The sequence below is a fragment of the Heloderma suspectum genome, chromosome 2 (assembly GCF_057233095.1).
Source record: "Heloderma suspectum isolate Gila_16-S chromosome 2, 16-S_ref, whole genome shotgun sequence".
In the NCBI taxonomy this organism is placed as follows: Eukaryota; Metazoa; Chordata; class Lepidosauria; order Squamata; family Helodermatidae; genus Heloderma; species Heloderma suspectum.
The window spans coordinates 138,080,946-138,105,790 of record NC_139459.1 but is presented as its reverse complement, the minus strand read 5'-3'; the positions used below and the strand labels follow the sequence as shown (position 1 = coordinate 138,105,790).

The 24,845-nt window shown below is 46.6% G+C and overlaps 1 non-coding gene across 1 annotated transcript; it reads right to left on the bottom strand.

Moving 5' to 3' along the window:
• Positions 1-20,912: 20,912 nt before the first annotated feature.
• Positions 20,913-20,981, bottom strand: TRNAA-GGC (transfer RNA alanine (anticodon GGC)). Its single transcript has one exon. It is a non-coding gene; the product is annotated as a tRNA-Ala (tRNA).
• Positions 20,982-24,845: the final 3,864 nt, after the last annotated feature.

The following is a 24,845-nucleotide window of genomic DNA, read 5'->3' as shown; positions in this document are numbered from 1 at the left end:
GTGTGCTTGATATAGTAAGCTACCCTCTTGCTTTACCAGTGTTTAACAGAAAGGCTGGAGTCAATTATCACTATGGACCAAACTACACGTTATAGTGGTATGACCTATGTCTTACAATGTGTGGTGTATTGGTTTCCTACAAAGTGGAGGAGCACTTAAACTGCATCATGGGTGAGCTGAACTTTCCCTCCACTTGCTCTTTATTTCCTACTTCCAGACAGTTTTTCTCCAGGTAGGAGCCCCACCAGGGGGGTGTCTCCACGGTCGATTTGCTGTGAGCTGGCTCCATTCCGAGGTCCTTTGGGGTACATGACACTGTGGCCATCCCGCAGCCACTCTGGAGCTTTTCACGGAAAAGCCAGATTTCCTGAGGCTACTTTAAGTCTGATTCTTTTCCTTAAGTTGGGTTCTCCACAGTATAGTGGTTGTGTGCCCCAACCACTGCATTTACCCCCAGTATGCTAGCCCTGCCCGGGGGTGTGCCTTTCACCATGACCCCAGTCAAGGGGTGTTTCCCGTCCCTGTGTTTTCCAGCACAAAGCAATTAGTGTCTACTCAGAAGTAGCTCCCATTGTGATCAATGAGGCTTATCCTCTGAATGCGCACTTCAGAATTTATAGAGATCCCCCTCAATTGAAATAGCACATTTTAAAGCACTAATTCCCTAAAGGCTGTAAAGTGCTATCTTGAAGCTGCAATTCTCTGTTGTTTGGTTTATTGCCATTTGGAAGTAACTAATTCGTACCTTTGACCCTGTGCTGCATCGGGTTAGAAAGGGGGCTGGTTTCCTATCCCTGTGTTTCCCATCCCTGTCTTTCCCAATACAAACATATGTGTGTCTCCTGAGAAGTAACTCCCATTGTGGTCAATGAGGCTTGTTTCCGAAATGCGCACTTCCAAAGTACCGAGATTTTCATGCATCGAAATAACACATGGAGGGTGCAATCCTATTGGGATAGGCGGCCGCCTCCGAACTCAAAAGTGACCACCTATCCAATGCAGGGCAGGAGCAGTGTGGAGGGCATCTTCCCCTCTGTGCCTCAGTCGCCCTGCATTCGTGGCTAGACAGCGGATTTGAGCTAGCCGCAGGAAGTCGGAGTGTGAGGAGGGGCAGACACCGAACGACGCATAGGAAGCATCGGAAAGGCACATCCACCCCCAGGAATGCCCCATTTTCACTGTTCCACGCTCCTCTTATGAGCGCGTAGTGCATGGCTGATCTGCACTGCCTATGAAGCAGTGCAGGAGGAGGTGGAGGTTGGCTCTCAGGGAACTGACCTATCCTATGGCCATCTAGCCGCTGACTAGCAGCCATTGCATTGCACTCTTAGGAGCCTTAATGCTGAAGCTGCATGTTTTTGATGTTTGCTTCCTTGTTTTTCAGAAGTAATTAATTCGCAGCTTCAGTCCTTTGCAGCATCAGGAGCTTCAGCGGAAAGGAGAAAGGGGATTAGAAAGGGGCTGGTTGGAGCCATGGTGCTTCAGTATTCAGAGAGTTAACTCTCCTAAAGGCTGTGAAGCACTATGTCAAAGCTGCTTTCCCAGCTGTAGGGGAGCAATTAATATGAAGCTTCAAAGCTTTGATTGTTCAGAGCATCAGGAGCTTCAGGGGAGAAAGAAGGCTGCAGCTGTGTTTCTTAATGTTTGCTTTGGAGTAATTAATGTGAAGCTTCAATTGTTTTCAGCTTTGTTAGCTGTAAGGGAGGATGGGAAGCCTCTCGCATGGGGGGGGCCCTCACATTGGTTGATCAGCCCCTGCCAGTCTGATGATGTTCACTTCAATCCTCCCACCCCACCCAGAAGTATATTCCTGTGAAGGGACTTAGAATGGTGTGGTGCACTTGTTCATGGAGCCCTGCGTGGACCAAAGCTGGCTCCTTGAAAAATCCGGGTAAGCCACCATTGGCTTCTCCTTCTGTTGTCATGGAGACTCCCCCCAGGAGAAAAACTGCTGTGGAGAAACAGCTTTGGGGTTGAACTCCTTTGGTTGAACATTCTCAGAAGCTGGTGCTGGAGGGCTATTGTTTGGCACCTTTTCATTGCTCTTTTGTCATATTTCTCTCACTGACAACATATCTTGAAGAGCTCTGACCTCTCCATTTCTTCGCTTGAGTACCTTATGTAGGCACTCTGCTGTCTGGATGAGACAATGCCTCCTTTTGGTATTTTTGGCTAAAGTGTGATAGTTTGGACCAGGTCTAACAGAGCAACAGGAGCCTGTCCTCTGGCAGCATAGGGTCAGGCTGGCATGGAGAACAGTTCCCCTCGCACTACATCTGAGCAGAACCCCCCAAGCATTCATGTTCTGGAAGGGCTTGTGCCCTAGACAGGCCGAAGTAGTCTATAGACATGTTTAGAGACACATGACCTGAGCAAGTGTGGTAACAAGGAGCTGCTCAGGGCTCTCTTGGTGAATGGTTGCACTAGGCCTTGTTTAGGGCTGCCACAAAAGGGTGCAGGAAAACCTATAATCTCTGTTTTCACAACAGTACATTTGGGTAGTAAAGCATTTGTATGGGATGTATTTCCAGTCTTCTAGATTTCATTTTCTAAAATTCAAAGCACAGTCCCATGTATGTCTTCTCAAGGAGTAAGAGCCATTGCATTCAATGGGCCTTACTGCCAGGTAAGCGTGCAGAAGATTGCAGCCCCACACTGATATATTAGCGAACACCTCCGTATCTGTGGTCCAAACAACCCATTATACAGTATATGCTTTTTTACCCTGTGTGCTTTTGGGTGACTACAAAAATCACAAATGAAGTTTTATTTTTACAAATAAAAAAACCGAGGTCGTCTGGATGGAAAAGGCAGCAATAGTTTCCATACTTTCGCTTTGCTTTTCCAGAGTGATACCCAGAACTGTTTTGCAGCAGCTCCTTGCAAGATTTCTGGCAGCTGTGGCTGGTCACTATGGCTGGCAGGGCAGGACCCTGCCTGAGACCCAGAGGTGAGCAAGACTGGAGTTTGCTGCGGCAAAGTACTCTGTTTTCCAAGCCAGCTGATTGCTCCTACGCCCTTGCGGCCACTTGCTTTACTGTTGTTTCTGGACTGGCTGGAAACTGCACATGTGGAGAGGGTGCATGCAGACTCAAGACATTCCCTTTTCTGGCAGAGTCAGCACGGCGGCAGAGGGGGCGGGCAGGGCATCTACGAGGACCACTCTGTCTCCCTCCCAAATATGGGCATGATAGAGTCTTACTTAGGGCTTACTTAGGAAATTGCATCATCGTCCTGCAATTCTTCTTCTTTTTTTTAATTACACCTGTGCAGAGGACCATAGTGCTTTGTTCTTTCACATCCTCCTTAGTGAGTGACCAGAGTAGACCAGAACATGGCAGCATGTGAAGTGTGGAAACTTAGAGTGCAACCTGATGCATGTTTAGACGGGAAAAAATCCTACCACTCCCAGCATTCCCCTGCCAGCCATGCTGGGAGTTGTAGGACTTTTCCTGTCTAAACCTGCATAGGATTGTGCCTAGGGGTTCATCACATGGAGCTTTTAACCTGCTATTGAGATGGCTCTCTCTTGGAAGTTTGCGGGCTCTAGATGACCCCATCACCCTCCAGAGTGTCTCCCGCCATTTCCTCCAGCCGATCTCGTGTTTTCCCCAAATGCAAAAAATGCGGTATTTTTTCCAGCCCACAGAACAGGAACGCCATGACCTCCATGTCAAATTCTCTCATAGCGGAAGAAACAGCTCTGCCTGCCTGCTGTGGGCGTTTGTTTTCGGTTGTTGGGGGTGCGGTCAGGATGAGGAAGGCAGGCATGAGGGCAACTATTGCTTGCCGATTGCGTCTCCTGCCCCTGCATTTCTCAATCAGAGGGAGAAGAGAGTAAAATGCCTCCCTGCAGTGAAGGGAGACACATCTGATCCCCACCCCACCAAGCTCAGAAGCAACGTCCTCTGTTGAGTCAGAGCACCCCATTAAGTTCAATGGGGCTTACTCCCAAGTAAGTGTGCCAAGGGTTGCAGACTTGCAGGGCGATCTTATGTATACTCAAAAGTAAGTCCCATTGAGTTCAATATGGCTTACTCCCACATAAGTGTGCCAAGGGTTGCAGACAATCTTACATTTTATATCTACTCAGAAGCAAGTCAGAGGTTTCCTGGGGACTGTGAGAAAACAGTACAGCAGAAGTTGAGCTACGCAAACAAACCTCCCCCCCGCTTCTTTGCACACATGCTGGGGAGGGAGGGAGGCACTCCCTCAGTTCAAACCACATGGCTGCCATGTAAAGGAGCCCTTCCTAATCCCGCAAAGAAACCAAAAGCAGGAAGCTCAGGAAAGGATGTGGGGTTTTGCAGGGGTTTTGCTTAATGTAGAAACACCCCTATTTTCCTCATTTGTTCAGTGTGGGGTGGGCTGAGCCCTCACCCCTTCCTTAAGAAAAGTAAGAAAGCACACGCCCGTGTGTGTGTGTGTGTGTGTGTCAATTTTTCCATCCCTCCCCCAAGTTTGTTCCCCTCAGTTTGTCTTCTATGTTCTGTGTAATGGGGCTGCTGATGGAGGAAATGTGGGTCAAAATAAACGTCTTTGCGTTGCTGTGTCCTGTGTGAACTAATTGTGAGCTGTTGGAACCTGGAAAGCAACTTGTTTCTCTAGAAAGCCACTTCTGGAAGACTGTAAAGCAGGCATGGTCAACTTCTAGCGACTGAGGAGGGCATATTGCCCGCTCTGCAACCCTACGGGGGCTGCACCCCTCCTCCCCCACTGGCAGATGTTGAACTGGGAAGAACTGGGCTTCCGAATCACTGGGCTGGCGGTGGCACCAGTGTCGGTGGCAGCAGCAGCAGCAGGGCCTGGGTGTGTGTTCACAAATGGCAGTGGATCTGCATGTTACCCAGCCCTGCTGTAAAGGGTGGTAGGATCGAGCCTCAGCCTTCACTTTCCAAAATACACCAGGGTGCCCTGCCTGTAAGTTCTGTTGCCACAAAGGCCACTTTTTTATTCCTGCTTTGCATTTGGCTGGCAATGGGAGGGATGACAGGTAGCTCTTGGGGAGTGCAGATTTTGCCCAGGGGACTTCCTTTTGTGGACTCCTATTTTATAGTATTTAAAAAGAGTCTGTTTCTCTAAGCTCTCTTTCATTTCAGTGTGTTATACAGCAAAATTGGACGTATATGCCTAACAGAAGTGGAATGCGACGTTTAGTCAATGAATCTGGTAGATTTATCCATTAGGAAAGGTGCCCACAATTAATCCAGGGGCAAATTTTTAGAAACCATATATTTGATTTTTAAAAACAAGTGCTTATATAAGCTGCCAGTGGCAAGCACCGTCTCGAAGGAGGCATCGCCCCTTCTCACACACACACGAGAAATGCTTCTTCTAAGGCCATACTTGACATGCGTGTCAGTGCGTGTGCATATGTGCAGCTGCCATGTAGGCATCATCTAAAACACCACGAAAAGATGCTTCTTGCTTCAGAAATATTGTTTTTATCCATATGCAAATCTGCACAAATGTAATGGCTAGATTAAACAACCAATCAACCGAAACTCGTATAATGAAGCGATTAACATTTCTGTAATAGAGTTTCAGCCGCCGTTGTTGTTGTTCATGTTGTTTTAATAATACTTGAACAACTCACTGTATAATGCAATGGACCAGAACCTCAACAGGTGAACGTTTTACAACGGAAATAAATTGAAACTTGTCTATGGAATAAAAAGGAACATTGGGGGGTGGGGGGAGAGAAACAGAGGGAGAAATCCATGCTTACCACACCAAAAAATGCTTGGAAGGGCCCCATCCTGTGCTATTAAAATGCTAACTAGCTGAGGTTTGGGGAAGGTGAGGGACAGGGCAACTTACAAGACAGAATCCTGGCAATGCCAAATATCCATTAAGATTAAGTGCTGCATTAAAAATGAAATATGAAAAGTGCACATCAGGTTAATGAAATTATCCAGCAGCTACTCTCCATAATGAAACACCCTACCTGCCTCTCATCAATCAAAGGCCACCCTTGTGCACTGCCATGCCAAGGAAGCGGCTGCCTCTTTATAGTTCGTATAGATGATGGGGCAGAGGGGAACCACGGAAGAAATATACCAAGATGAAAACTCAGGCCAGGCAAACAAAAGCAGCCATCAGTCACACAAGTGTGGAATGGCAAATAGAGCCCTTTCAATCAGTAATCTTCCAGATTTAAAACAAACAAGCTGGTAATTGTTTCAAAAGGGCAACTGATCATACATTTTCCTGGGGAACAGTTCAGCTCAGCTCCTGACTAAGTAGCTTGAGCTCATTTCTGAAGCTTAAACGGCCAGCTGCTTACTGTAGCTTTATGTGCTTGCTGAGAAGTACATACACCAGACACCATATTGGAAACACATTGTCAGGGTTTGAGCCAGGACGCGCACAGTCTGAAGCTAGGACTCCTCATGGGCTGCACCTGTGTGGCCCTCCAAACTTTCTTCAGGCACAGAAAGGAATGAGGTGCGGCAGCAACATTGGTCCCTGCGATTGACGTTTAGGGAGAGGGACATGGGTTGGTGGCAGAGCACGTGCTTTGCACGTGGAAGGTCCCAGGCTCACTCCCTGGCATCTCCAGGCAGGGCTGGGAAAGACTCTTGTCTGGAATCCTGGAGCAGGGGTGCTGAACCTCTTTCAGGCAAAGGGCCAAGTTCAGTTTTGGAGGAGCTCTGGGGAGCCACATTCCAGCGGTGGGTGGGGGCAAAGACAAAAGGGGTGGGGCAAAGGCAAAAGGGGCAAGGCCAAAATGCCAGCATATCGTAGCTTACAGCTCTTACTGCCAGCAACGAAGCCATAGGAGAGGCATTTCAGTCTTTAGGAATGGGGGGGAAATTGCAAAAGCCAAGCAACCAACACTCGGGGAACGGAACTGGCCCAGGGGAAGTGGATGTGGCCATCTGGGAAACCTCGGGGGGCTGGATTGGCCCCCTAGGCTGGCTGGCTGGCTTTGGCCAGAGGGCCTGAGGTTCACCACCCCTGCGCTAGAGGGTTTCCGCCAGTCAGTGTAGGCAACTACCAAGCTAGATGAATCAGTGGTCTGGCAGCTTCCAGCATCATTGGATTGGCCAAGCCTAGGATAAATACTAGCAGCTCACCCTTTTGTCTGGGCTTAGAAACACAGACCTGTGTGTCTTCTACTGATTGCACTTCAGGGGCCAGCTTAGGCTGCTGACTTTGGGGACCCTGAGGTGGGGCGCATAGCTTCCAAATCTGTGCAAAGGAAAGCTGATTTGTGTGGCCTGTGTAAACTATAAAAAGGTAAAGGTGTCCCCAACCAGTCATGTCCGACTCTAGGGTGCGGTGCTCATCCCCGTTTCTAAGCCGAAGAGCCAGTGCTGTCCGAAGACGCTTCCGTGGTCATGTGGCCGGCATGACTGAACACCGAGGTGCACGGAACGCTGTTACCTTTCCCGCCGAGGCGGTACCTATTTATCTACTTGCAGTTTCTTGCTTTTGAACTGCTAGGTTGGCAGGAGCTGGGACTGACGACGGGAGCTCACTCTGTCACGCAGCACTCGGGTCTCGAACTGCCGACCTTCCAGTCTGCAGTTCAGCATCTTAACCACTGTAAACTATACAGAACTGCAGAACGTATACCTATGTCATATAAGCATAATTATTCCACGTGTTACTATTTTGCACAATTCTTGGTTTTGCTAATCATGAGAAGGGGCAAAAAGCTATGAAGGCTACTGAAGATCTACCCCCAACCACTGGATTCCTCTCTGGTTTCTGAGATGTCACCGAAGTATTGCCCTCAGCCCCAAATTCTGCTGGACAGGGCTAGACGCTTGTTTGAACCTTCTGCTGATAGAAAAACTGAGTGTACCAATCCGGTTCTTAGTGAGACTTACTAAGTATGACGCCATTTGCCAATTAAAAAATCATGCCTTTGTTGAAACTGGGTTAAAATAAAGCATTAAGCAACGTGAGGGTGCAGGACAGGTTGCCTGGAACACGCACAGGCTGCTTGTTGCTGCTGCCCCCTACACACCACCCAGCATCTGCCACCCGAGGCAAGTGCCTCACTCTGCCTAATGGTAGGACTGGCCTTGTACACTGAAAAATTACAAAGTGTTTTTTCAGAGCTTCCTACAGGATGAAAAGGTATCTTTGTACTGAACTGCCTTCATTGCTTTAAAAACACACATCGGTTTTCCAAGTAGGGCAGATCTCCTGTTCCAGGTCAGATCTAAATTCCTAATGAAAAAATTGAACAGATTAGTGGGCTACACTTTGAGGAAATCCAAATTCACAAAGTCAAACACAGCAATGCTGGGATTTGCTTTAAACTCTTACAGTGGGTGGGACCGTCTGCCACCGCCATACATGACCGTCTATAATACGATTACATGGCTGCCGGATTAGCTGCATAATTGTTCTTTTTGATTTTGCCACTTTATAATTGTGTTCTTTTACAATCTCAGCTTTCCTAGGAAAGAAACGGATTAATCCTTCTCCCCTTTTGGCTGAGAAGGTAACCTTCAAAATCTGATTGAAAAGTAAATCATTTCTAGGAACAATTCCTGAATCCACAGAGACATGGATGCAAACTGCTCTGTGCTTAATTTCCTAAAATAAGGGGGTAACGACTCTCTAATCTGTTTGGAAGTGATGCCCTTTGCCCTGGAAGACTGTACCAGTTGCAGAGAGAAAAGGACACTCTGCACATGTTCAAAGGGACTCTCTTCTTTATATTAGTTCAGATGTTCCATAATCAGAACATTGGTATCAAATATAGGTGCTGGAATTAACAATGAAAACATGTTGATGGTGCAGTAAAAAGCAGCAGAATGCAGCAGAATGTAGAAGCAGCTGGTGCAGGGGTAGGCAAATTTGGGGAACCCGTGTGCACATTTGGCAATTTGAGAAACTGCCCTTGGCACCACCACAAAATGGCTGCCATGGTAGGTGGGGCTAGTTACAAAGGACAAGTAACCTGCCCAAAATACTGAGTACAAGGCAGCCACCGGCCATCTTCATTTGCTAAAAAGGTCTCTCAGCCCCCTGTGTAGCCCAGAGGCATTCATGAGACATGAGATGGTTCTTTGTCTGTAAACAGGACTTGGAATGGATGGCTCTTCAGATAGAAGATGTCTTCAAAACAGAGCACAGTCCTCTGTAAAAGAGGACACATGGCCACCCTAGCTCAGGGAGTTTTTCCCGCTCCTCACCTTCCCCCAGACAGTATGAATCCGCTGAGGAGCAGAGGGTGAGTATGCAATTTTAATTTCCAGTGGAGTATGCTGGGCAGGGAGGTTTAAACATCCCTGCCAGGTCTGCCACAATGGGGATGAAAATGGATGAGCTGAGCAAGGGCGGCTGGGAAGGGAGTGCGTGCGTGCTGTTTTTGTGTGAGTGGTGTGGATGTGTGGATGAGAGAATGTGTAGAGAGAATGGCTTGTCTAAGTGAGCTCATGTCTGCAGTGAGATTTAAATTAGGAACTTTCCAGATAATACTCGTCATGGTTGTTGGATTCATTAAGTACAAAGACTTCTGGAAAAGAAAAACAACAACAAGAGATGTTCCACATTTGCAGCTAGCTCTGTTAGGTACATTTTCCTGTGAGGGTTCATCTTACCTCTGACAGGAACTAACTAACTAACTAACTAATAGGAACTAACAGTTCCTATTACCCTAGCACAAACACAAAGTCGTATAAGGGAGTGTCTCCAAATTCTAGCCTATCACATCATCTTCCCTCTGCGCTACAATGATCTCTCTAGAACAGGGTGGACATCTTGTGGCCCTCCAGATGTTTTGGACTACAACTCTTTCATGCCAGAGTCAAACTATGAGTAGGAAAGGAAAGGTTCCTCCTGTGCAAGCACCAGGTCATTACTGACCCCTAGAGGGACGCCGCTTGCACTGGCGTTTTCATGGCAGACTGTAGCAGGGTGGTTTTGCCATTGCCTTCCCCAGTCTTGACTACCTTTCCCCCAGCAAGCTGAGTACTCATTTTACCGACCCCGGAAGGATAGAAGGCTGAGTCGACCTGAGCCAGCTACCCGAGACCCAGCTTCTGCTGGGATCGAACTCAGGTCGTCGAGAGAGTTTCGGCTGCAACACTGCCGCCTACCACTCTGCACCACATGAGGCTCTATGAAACTATGAGTAGCTGAGGATAATTTCTCTCTCTCTCTCTCTCTCTCTCTCAGTCTAGAGTAAAAAAATTACTGATTTGGATCCGGACCACCACTCACTGGCAGGGGAAGATTAAACCTTCCCCCCATTTCCCCCTGAAATTCCCTAGCCCATGGGGAGGTAAAAAAAGGAGACATTAAAATTTCTGTGTGTGTGTGTGGGGGGGAGGTTTAATTCTCCCACTTTCAAATGCTTTCTTCACCAGGGTTTTCACTGTCCGTATGGATCTTTCCACTCAGCGCTTTCGATTGTTGCTAATGTGAGCTACTTGTGCTGTGATGGACATCCCAGTCCATAGGAAATGGTCTAAATTAAGCACTTGCAAAATGATTCCCATTATCAGCAAATACCTCATTTGGAAATTGGAATGCCATGCCTCACGATTATTGACTTCAGTCCTGCTATCACAGATGTGCTGCCTGGACCACACACAGGGCAAATATCTGTCACTATTAAGTATTCCTTGGAGTTCCAAGTGAATAAGCCATTGTCAACCATTGCACATAGCCTTTGTGGGGCTGGGTGATGGTTTAGTGCAGCCTTCCCCAACCTGGTGCCCTCCAGATGTGTTGGACAACAATTTCCAGCATGCTCCAGCCAGCCACAGGGCATGCTGGGAGTTGTAATCCAACACACCTGGAGGGTACCAGGTTGGGGAAGGCTGGTTTAATGGCTCTGTTTGTTGTCTTGGTTGACATTTCAAGCAGGGGCAGCAGTTTCTTACTGTATCAGCAATGTCCACATTGATCTATGACCAGTACTTCACCTCTTGGTATTCCTCTTTCTCCTAAGTGGCCCTTGCGGATTATTCATAGCATTTCTTTTTGGAATCTCCTTGGTTTCATACTTTTGCTGCCTTTGAAAATCATCCTAGCAATTACTGAGGGCCAAACTAGATGAGATGGCAGAGGTCCATGACTAGATTTCCTGCCTTCTTTAAAGTTTGGCAAATAGCAGCAGGTGGGGTTGGATCCAGATCAGGCCTGTGGTGTTAGGGGAAGGGGCTTAACCCTTCCCCTCATACTATTTTCCCAAAGCATCTACTGCCCTGTTAGGGAAATCCTATGTGTGCAGGCAGGGCACATGCATGTTTTCCCTAGCAAGGCAAATGTATTCTCTGACCTTACAACCATGTCTCCTGGCTATACTTGAATGACCATTTCCTTCCGGATTCTCAGTGAACCATCTTGCTGTGTTTCTCTGTTTCCACTTTGATTTGTTCCATTCTTTGATTTGCTTCAGGGTATGATTTGACAACTGAGTCTACATAACTCTGTACCTCAAGCTCAGAGGCCTCCCCCCTCCCCTTCAAAGTAGGATTTATAGCTCTGCAAAGGGCATCCACTATTTACTGGATGTGTAGCTTACCATCAAATAATGCTTTTTGCAGTTTGATTATTTTTTAATCTGTATGGTGCAGTCATTTGCTAAACAATGCTAAAGGGCTTGTGGCCTTTTTAGGATGGCCCCTTACACATCGCCCCAAAAGAGGGCATGCTAATGCTACTGTAACCCATGTGAGTGAGGAGCCTCCCTGAAATCCAGTACACCAGAGCCCGCCTTTCCGAGGAAGATTCCAAGGGAGTTGGAGGAGAGATGTTGTATTGCAAGAATCCCAAGACACCAGAGACAGCTACTTAAACGCTGCTTTATTCTAGGCCTTCCCTAGGCCTTTTCTCAAACTGAAATGCAAGCAAGCAGTCTCCCTCTGCAATCCTCCCGACTCCTCCCTTTCACTTCCTCTTCCTCCCTACTTCTTTCCTTGCCTCTACTACAACTCCCAACATGCAATTCACTTACCACAATACCACATATCCCCCTTAGTTAAAAATAATACCTTTCCCCCAACCAACCAACCAATACATAAAAGACTAGCACATCTCTGCAAACAACGTAAGACAAGTTATCCTCGAATCAACAACCTTGTTAATTGCAGCTGATGTAAGAAAATTACAGAGCATAGTCTTTAGCCCATGCAGGCTGTCATCTGGTGTGTTGAGAACATTGATCAGGCAAGGGCCCAGGCTGGCTATTCTGTGCAAGGGGTAATACACTGGAGTCATCAGTGACAACGAGGTGACCAGTAGTGTTGGTCACAGGATCATACTGAGTCGGAGCCAGGTGGCTGGCATCCCATATCTGGCCATTTGTAGCAGAGTCAGAATGAGCAGGAGCCAGGTACCAGGCATTCCATATCCAGCCATCAGACAGTTTATAGGTGTATTGTCCTAACCTGTCAAGTGAGGGGTAAAGTAAATCTCGGTTCACCTTTCCGAATGATTCCCAGTTTCTTCACCCGTACAAATGAACCACATTGTCTTCCTGGTTCCTTGGCTCCATAATGGTGATCTGTACACTTCTTGTACTTTTGTTGTTTCTTTTGTACTGTTTGCTTCACACCTGACTGTAGAGAAGTATCTGGCTTAAGCATTTGTAGTCCAGCAACGCTAAGGTTTGTGTGCATCTCCTTCCCATGTAATAATTCAGACAGTGACTTCTGTGTTGTGTCATGTCTCGTGGCTCTATAAATTTGTAAGAACTCTGTATTGACAGGTTTCCATGCCTTACCTTCCAAGTCAGCTGTTTGTAGACTTCCCTTCAAACTTCTGTTAAAACACACCCTCTCTCCATTCGCCTGTGGATAATAAACTGATGAGCATCTGTGTCTGATATTCCTTTCTGACTGGAAAGTTTCCAACTTTACTGAAGTAAATTGGGTGCCATTATCTGAGCTCAATTCCTTGGGATCTCCTTCTCTACTGAAAACCGAAGCGAGGAACTTGATAACAGCAGCAGAAGTAGCCTTTGGAGTAAAGCCACTCCGGGCCATTTACTAAAGCAGTCCATAAGGGTAATGGCATAACGACAATCAGCAGGCCCCTTATCGGACAGCCCCACAGTGTCAATGGCCAGCTTCTCCCGGGCTGAATCAGGCGGTGGGACAGGCTGCAGCGGAGGCACACGTGTGGTTCCTGTCTTGTCCTGAAGCTGGCAAGTCACACAAGATTTGATAGCAGCCTCACCTTGCATATCCATTCCAGGCCACCAGTATAAATCACGCAGTCATTGTTTGGTTCATACAATCCCTTGATGCGTATCATGGGCCAATTGTATCAGTTTTGCTTGCAATTCTGGTGGGACAATGAGCTAATGAGTACCCCAGATCAACCATCATATAAGGACAATTCCTCACAAATCTTAAAGAAGGGCAACAGGATCTGATCCACATTATGCACATTGTGTGGCCATTTCACTATGAGGTAATCCTATAGTTTGCATCGTACTGGACAGGACAAGCAAGCGGCTTTAAACTGCTCCTTGGAAATAGCTGTCAGAGCAGATGTGATGGAAGCAATCATCTCTGTGTCCTCATCTTGTTCAGTTTCTGAGGATTGCAAAGGTAGCCGGGATAAACAGTCTGCAGTAACATTCTCAGTGCCAGATCTGTACTCCATCTTGTATGTAAACGCCAACAGTTCCGCAGACCATCTGGTAATCCTCATTCCTGCCCTCTCCAAACCTTTAGTTGTAAGCAAGGTTGTCAATGGATTGTGATCAGTGCGCAGTGTGAATGTATGACCCCACAAGTAGGTCCGTCATTTCTCTGTAGCCCATACGCATGCTAGTGCCTCCTTTTCAACTGTAAAGATCTTTCTGAGCCTTATAAAGTTCTGGATGCAAAAGCAACTGTCCCTTCACTCTTGTCTCCATGAACTAGGGTAAGTACAGTCCCAAGACGATAGTCAGAGGCATCTGTAGTCACAATGGTAGGTAGTGCTGGGTCAGATAAGGACAATGCAGGGCTATGTACAGTCAATGATTTCACTGTCTCAAAGACTTGATGATAAGCACTTTGTAGGTCAAGGGTGGAAATAATGTGACTCCCCCCAGTCAGGGAGTGGGTGGCTATCAACTACCACTGCCTTGTCTGGCTCCCTCAAGTCCGCACAAAGACAGATATTTTCTGTCTTCTTTGGAATCACAACAATTGGGGAAACCCACTCAGAAGAATCAATAGCCTCAGTGATGCCATTCTGCACAAATTTTTTACGTTCCTGAGATACAGCATCTCTCGCAGCAAATGGTAACCGGTGTAGTTTCTGTTGTACTGGCCTCACATTATGTCTAATTTTAACTTTGTGAATGAAGCCCTTTGCACAGCCTAATTCTCCTTCTGTGTTGTGAGCTATTATAGTTGCAAGCGAAGTATGAACTGTAGTTGGGTGGTCTGGAGGTGATAGTCCCATTAAGTAGTTGCATGTACAGTGCAACAAAAAGATCTCTGCCCAGGATGGGAGTTCCCTCTGGTACAACGTAAAACTCAGCTGCCACACAATTTGTCTCAAATGCTACTTTTGCTGATAGGCAACCAAGAACTGAAATTGGATTCCTTGAGTAACTTATGAGATGCAATTTAGGTGCTGTAAGTGGTGAGCTACTGAAGTATTGTATATAAATAGACTTGGGCAGTATGGAGACTGCAGAGTCTGTATCTAACATCAACTCAATGTCCTGGGACTTCCTTACTGTAGGAACATACACTGTAACAACGCATGTCGTTCTGTCCACTGTCGTAGCTTCAGCAAGGTCTTCCAGACAGTAACTTGAGGTACAGCAACTTCACGTATAGATTGTGGAGACTGGGCACTCTGGCATACCCTAGCAAAATGTTCTTTCCTTTTGCACTGGCCGCACTGGGCGTCCCTTGCAGGGCAGTTAGCATAATTTGCTGTATGTTGTGTTGATCCACAGCAATAGCATACTGTCTGTGCACATTTTGAGGGCTCTGGGCACTTATTTGTACCATCTTTAAGCTTGTCCATAGACCTCAGGATTTTTTTTTGAAAGGCTGCACAACCTGTACTGGTTCTACCTTGCCTTGATCCATTAGCTTTGCCTCTGCCACTGCACTTTCTATCTGGCTGGCTGTTGTCATGGCTTTCTGCAAGGTAAGATCAGTTTCTAGCAAGTGGCGTTCCCCAATGCGGCACATCACTGTCTTCTCTACCAAATGATCTCGAATAATTTCCTCTGCCATATCTCCAAAATTACAAGTAACAACCATTTCCCTCAAAGCAACAATATATTGATCTGTAGTTTCTCCTTGTTTCTGTCTCCGCTGGCGAAATGTATAGCGTTCTGCCACAATATTAACTTTAGGCACAAAAAGTTTCTTAAAGCAGCCAAAGCTGTCTCGTATTTATTATCCACAGCTGGTAAGTTATAGAAGATCCTCTGAGAGTCTGCTCCCAAGCAGTGGATGAGTAATGCCCGCTTCCTTGCGTCTGGAAGTTCCTTATCCTGAATAGCCAGCACAGAGGTCTCAAACATTCTGGTCCAAGAAGTAAATGGAAGCACTGGCTCAGCCGGGGTTTGGAGGAAAGGTGGTGGTGGAGCAAAGGTAGAAGAGCCCTCCCGCCTTCGTCGCCAAGTTGTTGTATTGCAAGAATCTCAAGACACCAGAGACAGCTGCTTAAATGCTCCTTTATTCTAGGCCTTCCCCAGGCCTTTTCTCAAACTGAAACTCAAGCAAACAATCTCCCTCTGCAATCCTCCTGACTCCTCCCTTTCACTTCCTCTTCCTCCCCACTTCTTTCCATGCCCATACTACGACTCCCAACATGCAATTCACCTACCACAAGAGAGTTCCAAGACGGGGGGGGGGGGGTTTATAAAAGTAAACAAGGGCTGTTAACCTGATTAGGGGTTAACGTTGTGTCTGTTAATTATTCATTTGTTTCAGTAATTACTTCTAAATTTTTATAAACACATGCCTCTGCCTCTTCTATGCTTTGAGTATACTTAATGCCTGCTGGGCTTTGAACCTAGGGAAGGAAAAGAACCCAGGCACTGACACCTGCCCCTAAGAAAAGGACATCTGGGAAGGGCAGCATTACCCCTTATGCTGTTGGAGGCACCACACCACTGGGATCTCAAGTTACCTCACCTCATGTTTTAATCACCATGGGAGAGAAGGCAAGTGCTAGAGTGGTGTGAGGGGGAGGAAATGGATCCAAGACAAACTGCAATTGTGGGAGGCTTTGATAAAAGTACTTCTCAGACCCAAATTATCCACGTTCTAAGTTCTGTAGATATTTTAGGTCATATTACTTAACCATGGCCAAACTTATCAAGAGACTGACCAGAAATGGTATGTGTTATGTTCTGGGTCCTTAAATTTTGATGCACATGCAATACCTAATGAGGCGCCTATGGATGAAAGTGGCACCAAATGGACAAGGCAAGCAATTGTTATTATGGGCTGGATTCGGGATCTCCCTTCCAGAAGAGGGAAGGATCTTCTGTGAGAGGAACGGCTAACTAGTGAAAGATCCATCTACCCAGTTTTGGGGGATCCCCAATCCCACCACCACCACAGCTCACCCCAGGGGTAGCATTTTCAGGGGTCTGGAGGGGCTGCCATGGGAAGGAGGAGGCAGGGAAGTCCATTTCCACCAGTGCTGTTGATTCTGTGTAAATCTGGATCCAACTCCATGTCTGCTGAAACCCGTTACTCCAAGGGGTGCAGGGACAGACTTACAGCAACAAGTATATTCATTACTACACAGATCTAGAAAAAGTGAAGAAGAGTTGAAGATATTGTTTGGAGGTTACACTAATCTATATGTATGGATGCTTATTTAGAAAGAATTATCATAATTTAGATAGAAAAACAATACATCCCATCATAGTGGGAAGACTGTGACCAGGTGACCTGTGTGCCTTGCTCAGTCTGCTGCCCAGGTGCTGTTGATGGGCAACTTCAAGGTCCAGTTCTTTCTTATCTTTCACCAAACTTGGATTGGACATCCCTTCAAACAGAAGACACTTTCAAATGGAGGACAGTCCCCTAGCATCCATTTAAATACAGGACTGTCCTCCATGAAGTAGGACATATGACCACTCTAAGGGCTGTATCATCTTGAAGTGTATGACGATATGTCTGACAATATGTTGATAAAAGCATTCACAGGTAAACAAGATTCCCACTCACTCTCAATCGGGTCATGCGTAGATGGTTTCTCAATCAGTAATTTATGGAGAGAGCAATCCTATGTCCCCTAGACAGCATCTGGGAGGAGATAGGATTTTTCGGCTTCCCAGCTCTGAGCTCGTAGACAAGCACTATGAGCTCGTAGCCGGGAAACCGTGCTCCCTCCCCTTCCCCTCCCCCTCGTAGCTGGGGTGGAGAGAACCGCAGTAGCTGCCCCTCCATGCCTCTCCGTGCTTGTAACATGGAGCACAGACAGGGCGAAAAGGGGGCGTTCCTGGGGGACGGGAGGAGACCATGGAAGCTGCTTTAGACAGCTTCCTATGCGGTCTCCAGCCCCGTTCCCGCCCCCTCCCCCAAAATTGGGCATCTAAGGCAAACTGCGGGGCAGCCAGAGCATGGGAGGAGTCCTCTCCTCCATGCTTCAGGTGCTCTGCATTGGATAGGCGGTCGCCTCCGACTTCAGAGGAAGTTGGAGGCAACCATCTATCTCAGTAGGATTGTGCCCTTAGATAGCTATGCTGCTGGCTGCCAGCAGTCATCCTGTTTCTGTAGAAATACTGCTCCTATGCTAGACCATGATGCATTGGTTGAAAGTCTGATGGGCCTATCTGGGGCATAACACTTTAATACTGGCTCTTGAGTAAGTTGTTGTTTGACAGTAATCCATGATTACTCCTGTTGCACATCCTGGCATCATTCATTTTTATGTTCAAAAAGTTTCCTTTGGGAGCTGCTTTAGTGGGTAAGTTATGTATTAATTTCCCCGGGTAATTTACCATTCCCAGATAGCAGCAAACATCTTTCTTTGATTGAAGCCGCGGCATCATTTCACTAGTCTGAACTCTCTTCTATCTGCTTCATTTCATTACCAGATTGAAGCATTTAACCCCTTAATGATCAATGCAGTAATGCTAAAACTTTTATCTAAGGTCTGTTTGAAGAGGGGGGAGGTTCTGTTCAGTTTAAATTTGCAGCTCTGGTTGCTTCTGAGACATTTGGAAGTTTGCAATAATGCTCTTCTTTGGTAGTCCCTGAATGAGGACGATGACAAAAACAATAATAAAGATTATCACAATATCACAATAATAGCAATGAGAATGATGATAATATCATCCATCATTTTGTAAAGTATTCTGGAACCATCTTGGTATACTTCCAAATGGAGGACCCCTAGCACTACCAGTCAGAAGGCATTGTGCAGCAATTTCATTCCCCTGCCTCCCAATAACAGATTCTCTGCACCTTAGATAGCTCCTTTAGAGTTCTGACTGGATCTGACTGAAACCCAGAGCAGATTCACTGCCCCACTGACATCGGAGCCACCAGCCTCCATTGGAAAAGATAGGTGAGAAACCAAGAGAAGGTTATGAGTGGAAAATAACAACATCTGGACACCCCATAAAATTCTGTGAATGAGGCAAGACGATGGCGAGATAAACGCTTTGTCTGGGGGCAGCCTGGAAAGGTGGTATAGAAATGTTTTAAATAAATAACTAAAACTCTTTTTTTTGGCATACATGTAAAAACCAACAACAATAACATGACAGCTTTCCAAGGTCTCATTCTTGTTTGGCATGCAACACACTTCAAACTTGGCTAACGTTGCACCCAGCTTCATATTTTGGTCTTCACCAAACCTGACGTTGTCACGAACATCTGAAGCAGCCTTCCCCAACCTGGTGCCCACCCACCATCCATGATGTGTAAGGCCACGACTCCCATCACCCCCACCCAATGGGTTGTGCTGCCCTGGGGACAATGGGAGTTGTAGTCCAACACGTCACCCAGTTGGAGAAGGCTGTTCTAAAACTTCTAACACAATCTGTTCCCACACACAGAACTTCTAAGAAAATGGTTGATTTAATTTTATCCCGTGGGTGGGGCGTTGAACTCAGTGGTAGAGCATATGCAGAAGGTACCTCTAGTTAAGAAGTTCTCAAGAAGACCTTGCCAGGGAACCTGGAGAAGCACTGCCAGTCAGGGGGAACTGGATGGGCCCGATGGTCTGACTCAGTATTAAAGGGGCTTCCTACGTTCATATGTTTTCTCCTCTGCTGCGAGATACGATTTACTTCCCTGAATATTGCCACGTCACTGCACTGTTTCCTGCCAATGGAGGCTACAGCACATCCGTGTCTAAGAATGTTGGCTTCTCGGTTAGTTGGGGAACATTGCTGTGTACTGCGAATGTGTTTGTTCTTTGTACTAGCTCCATGTGCGCTTTGTTTCTTCCTGACCCAAACTGGATTTATTTATTTATTTATTTATTTATTGCAGTTCTATACTGCCCAACAGCCGAGGCTCTCTGGGCAGTTCGCAACCATTAAGCTGGTTTGAAACTCAGCTCAGATTCTTCCCCACTTCCAATGCTATGTCAAGGTTTCATTAAGTACACACACTATGGGTGAGGAAAACAACTTTCATCAAAAAGAAAGAACAGGCTATACATTATTTGTGGTTGGCTCAGGTATTTTCAGTTTCCCATGAGGATTTAATCTGCTATTTCTATCTTGCTAGCACAAGGCTGTGTAAAAGAGTCTCTCTCTACTTTCTAAGTATTATCACAACAACACTCTTAGCCCTTCTGCCACATCAGTTCTCAACGGTTCCCCAAAGCAGCTAGCAAAGCTCTAAGGGAAAGCACTTGCACTGGGGAAGACCCCAAAACCAATTCTCACCCCCATACAGTTTCATTCCTCATCTAAGGACAGTATGATTCATCGCTGAGACTAAACGGAGCCACACATGTGGAAGATGTATAAGGTCACCCACAGTAATGGATGGTGTTGGATGTTCTGGGAGCAATAGGAATTCGTCTTCTTATGTAAACCCTTCCTCTAAGTGGTCATATATCTTTTGTTATATTGTTGTGGATAGATTGCTGCTGGAAGAGAAGGAGGCTGCTGGGAATAATGGCGTCTTCAGGAGACTGAAAGTTTAGAAGGCCCCTCAAACACTGCAGCTGAGATTAAGAAACTGGAGTACATTTCTCCTGATGACCTCATGTTGAAAATGCAATCAGCATGCAGTCAGAGTAGCTAGACATGGGCTGAGATTTCATTTTCTTTATTGGATTTTATAAAATGGCAGACAAATCCCAAGCATTAGCCTACTGAGGGTGAATGAAAGACACCACTGTGTTTATAGCTCCTTATTCTGTCATCCTTGTCATGCAGGAATCTGGAGTTTAGCTATCAGTCCTAAGAGGACAGATGCCAGAAAACCAGCATCACATATATATTTTAACTGCTCCACTTTGCTAGAAAGAAACAGTAGTGATGGGGAAAGCCCTGTTGACTTGATTTGGAATCAGCTTAGTACTTATGAACTGTCATAGAGAATATCTAGAGAAAGCGTGTCTGTTGTCAGACGGTTTTCTCCTGTCTTGCAGTAGTCTCTCCCAAGCATTGGCCTGGGACCATGCTGGAGAGGAGGAACATGCTGTCATCTCTGGACCCTGTACAATTGAAGCAGAGACCATCGTTAGCCACTAGCCAGCAAGAGCAGATCTTCTAGTTGCTCAGACTAGAAAGCAGGCCTGACCCAGGAGCTTTTTCAGGGGTCAAGTTGTACTGCGTGATCCTCTCCCTTGGCCAGTCTCCCTGCAGTTCCCTCCTTTGGACAGAGCTGGGTGGTGTCTGCAGGCTGAATCCCACACCTGACATTACGTAGGACCCTGGGAAGCTGCCTTAGAATGAGTCAGACCGCTGACCACGAGAACCCAGCGTTGTCGGCACTGACGGGCCGCGGCTCTCCGGGGTTTCAGGCAGGAATTTGTCCAGCCCTCCCTGGAGAAGCCAGGGATCGAACCTGGGGCCTTCTGCATGCCAAGCAGGCGCTCTGCCACTGAGCTACGGCCCCTACCAGTTCACACAGTTAATTTTAATTAGCAGAGTTTGGCGGCAACACGCTCTCTATTTGATAAAAGTACCTTTTAGCTAATCAGCTGGTTGATTTGTTGCACCATGTATTTGAGATTTTGAAATATTGCTAGTTACACTTGGATGTAGTTACTCAAAAGCATGAGTCTGAATGAAAACCAGCCACCCCGGTATGAATATATACATTTCTTCTTATACCTCCCAGGAGCTACAGCCCAATTCCACTCAAACATAGACTCCTGGCAAATTCCTTTCTTATGCCAGGTTGCTATTTTTAGCCTAAAATGCCCATTCCGCTTAAGTGAATACAATGGGGTCACCATACAGCTGGCTTTGATAGCACACATTAAACACACACATACACTAGTCATTGCTGTGATGCAAAGAAAGGGATGAAACATGTTTCTCTCCTTCCCTTTCATCCATTACCTGCTGCCGTCCAGATACCAGCTACTTCCAGAGATCTCAGGCTTGTCCTATGATTGGTTAATTGGAACGGTACATGTCACCCTTTCCCTGTTCAGCTGAAGGCAACCCCTGTGTGACACAAAGGGTACAACTCCTTCTAAACCAGCCAGAATAAGGGCCAGTTCACACAAACACATTTGCAAACTGGCATACTCATCTTGTAGCAGGAAGTATCTTCAACTGAAAAATATCTTCAATCTATGTTCATACAGGTGTTGTTTTTTACTGTCTTTGCACTGGGATATTTTGGCCTCTGCCAAATGAAGGAATATTTTGTGAGATGAAAACACAAATGCAGAACCAAGGTTAGGGAGAGGAGACAACTGAGGTGGGGTTATAAGTCAGGGGCAGGAAACCTATATTGGCCCAGGGGCCGGGTTCTCCCCTGGACCAAGCCAATGGGCCAGATGATGTCAAGGGGATGGGGCCCACCCTGAATTCCTGCCCCTTCCACTCCATCCATTTTCCTTTTTTGTTGCAGAGAGACACACACAGAGCTCCTCGCATCTCTCTGCACAAAGAAAGGGACTCAGCCAGTACTCGAGGACAGCAGCAGCTGTAGGAAGGATTAAGCACTAGGTATCTGCTGCCAATTACACCTTCCACTGCTTTGCAGCTGTTGGGTGGCCACCTGGATTCCCAGCCCCCAGGTCTGTGAGTAGTTTGGATGTGACACAGCTTCACATGCTCATATGCACCAGCAGCAGTATTTCATTGCTCCTCAACCGTTTGCAAAGCTCTGATGCATGAAAAATTCAGCAAAATGAAATTATTATTTTTTAAGTCAAAAACGGATATAGGAAAAAGGCCACAAAAATTAATTTGCCTCTTCAGGCAGGATTAAAGTCTTGTAACGACAAGGACCAAGCTTGTAAATATAAACGTGCACCATAGAAATGTCTTTTTAGGTTTGTAGCTTAAATTGAAAAAAACACAGCTGGTGGTAACGAGCAGGAAAAACCTCCAATTGCATTTGAAGCAGTCTGCGCTGAGTCCTATTTCAGCCAAGCAGGGCCAGGCAAGACATTTTGCTGCCTGAGGAAGAGGCCAAGATGCCCCCCCCTTTCCTTGTACAAAAGCCAATTGGACTGGCAACTGAATCTTATTTTAGCACTGGCGATGGGATGTGGTCCTCTGCTGCAGCTGAAAACTGCAACTTAGCTTAGGGGGTGTAGGGCAGGCTGCATGGCATATGCCGCTCTGCCCTCCAACACCTGACCACCGCTCCCTGACAGACCCCCAGCATCTGCCACCCAAGGCAGCTGCTTCACTCTGCCCCAAGGTAGGGCCTGCCCTACAACAAAGAATATCAATTGCTGTAGAAATTAAGATGATCATGTCCCAGATCAGGGATCCTTAGGGTGTCTCTACATTAAGCAAAAACCTTGCAAAACCCCCACATCCTTTCCTGAGCTTCCTGCTTTTGATTTCTTTGTGGGACTAGGAAGGACTTCTTTACATGGCAGACACGTGGTTTGAACTGAGGGAGTGCCTCCCTCCCTCCCTGGCATGTGTGCAAAGGATGGGGGGAGTCTTGTTTTCATAGCTTAACTTCTGCTGTACTGTTTTCTCGCAGTCCCCAGGAAACCTCTGACTTACTTCTGAGTAGACATAAAATGTAAGATTGTGCTGTAAGTCTGCAACCCTTGGCACATTTATGTGGGAGTAAGCCGCCTTGAACTCGATGGGACTTACTTCTGAGTAGACATAAGATCTCCCTCTAAGTCTGCAACCCTCCGCACACTTACTTGGGAGTAAGCCCCACTGAACTTAATAGGGTGCTCTGACTCAACAGCGGACGCTGCTTCTGAGCTTGGTGGGGTGAAGGATCAGATGTGTCTCCCTTCATTGCAGGGAGGCATTTTACCCTCTTCTCCCTCTAACTGAGAAATGCAGAGGCAGGAGACATAATCAGCAGGCGAGTCTTGCCCCCGCGCCTGTCAAATCTGCTTGGGTCTCCTTCTGTGCAACTCCGCTCCCATCCTCAATGCCTTCGTCGTCCTGGCCGCGACCCAACAATGGAAAACAAACGCCCACAGCGGGCAGACAGAGCTGTTTCTTCTGCTATTGGAGAATTTCACAGGGAGGTCATGGCGCTCCTGTTCCATGGGCTAAGAAAAATACCACATTTTTTGCATTTGGGAAAAACACGAGATAGGCTGGGGAAAATTGTGGGAGGTGCCTCATCCCTTCTTATTTTGGCTGCACCCCCTTTGCCTTTGTCCCCACCCACCACTGGAATGTGGCCCCCGGCAGCTTCTCTGAAATAGAATTTGGCCCTCAGGCTGACAAAGGTTCTCCATTGCTGCTCTAACTGAACATGGAGGCGCCATTTAGTTATCATGGCTAATAACTGTTTGATGGACCTCTCCTCCATGACTTTGCCTAAACCCTTTTAAAAGACAACTATGCTCAAAGCCATCACCACATACTGTGGTAGTGAGTTCCATAAGCTAATTATTTGCCCTGTTAAGAAGTCGCTTCTTTTATCTGGCTTCAATCACCTACCAACCAGTTTCATTAAAGTGGAGAAGAGCCATTTCATGTAAGGAGCCCGCAAACGTCAGAGAAAGAGCCATTTCAATAGCAAGATGAAAGCTCCGTATGATGAACCCCTTATTCTGACTGTGGCGCAGTACTCACTGAGGTAGTAAACATGCATGATGTGTCTGGCCTGTACCACTTTGGACTGCAGGTGCGGGTTCACATAATTGAATGTCCCTCCATATTACAAAAATCCCTCCACAGTAAAACACACACACACACGCACGCACACACACACACACACACGGGTTAGGCTGTAGCCCAGTAGCAGAGCATATGATTTGCATACAGCGGGTCACAGGTTGAATCCTTAGCATCCCCAGTGAAAAGGGTTATATAGCAGGTGATCATAAGAGATGTCCATTATTCTGAAATGGTTACACCTGCGATGTGGGATTAATTAATAATTCTGTATTTAATGCAGAGAACACACACTATGTCAGAGCTATTGCCTGAAATACAATAATTTCCAAAAAGGGCCATCATCTGAAATAACAGCTTTGGGAAAAGGCCTTGCAGATGAAAGAACAGAACAGAATTCTTCAGCCTTTTCAATGCCTGACTCTGGGAAGTAATTCACTCCCTGCATTTATTGCCAGTGGCTATCTAGCATTCTAGCCTATCGTTACTGGGCAGTTTCCAGCCAGTTTTTCTAATGCAAATTCTAGCTAGTCAGCAGGTAACAGTATCATCTTCCCCAGAGGATCAAAAAGAAGAGTAAGGTTTTAGAGTATTAACAAGAGCTGGTGCAGCAGGATGGTTATGTGCATGAGAGAAAGACTTGATTTGCAAGTAATGAGAAGCTACCATTGGTGAATTTCCCTGCAGG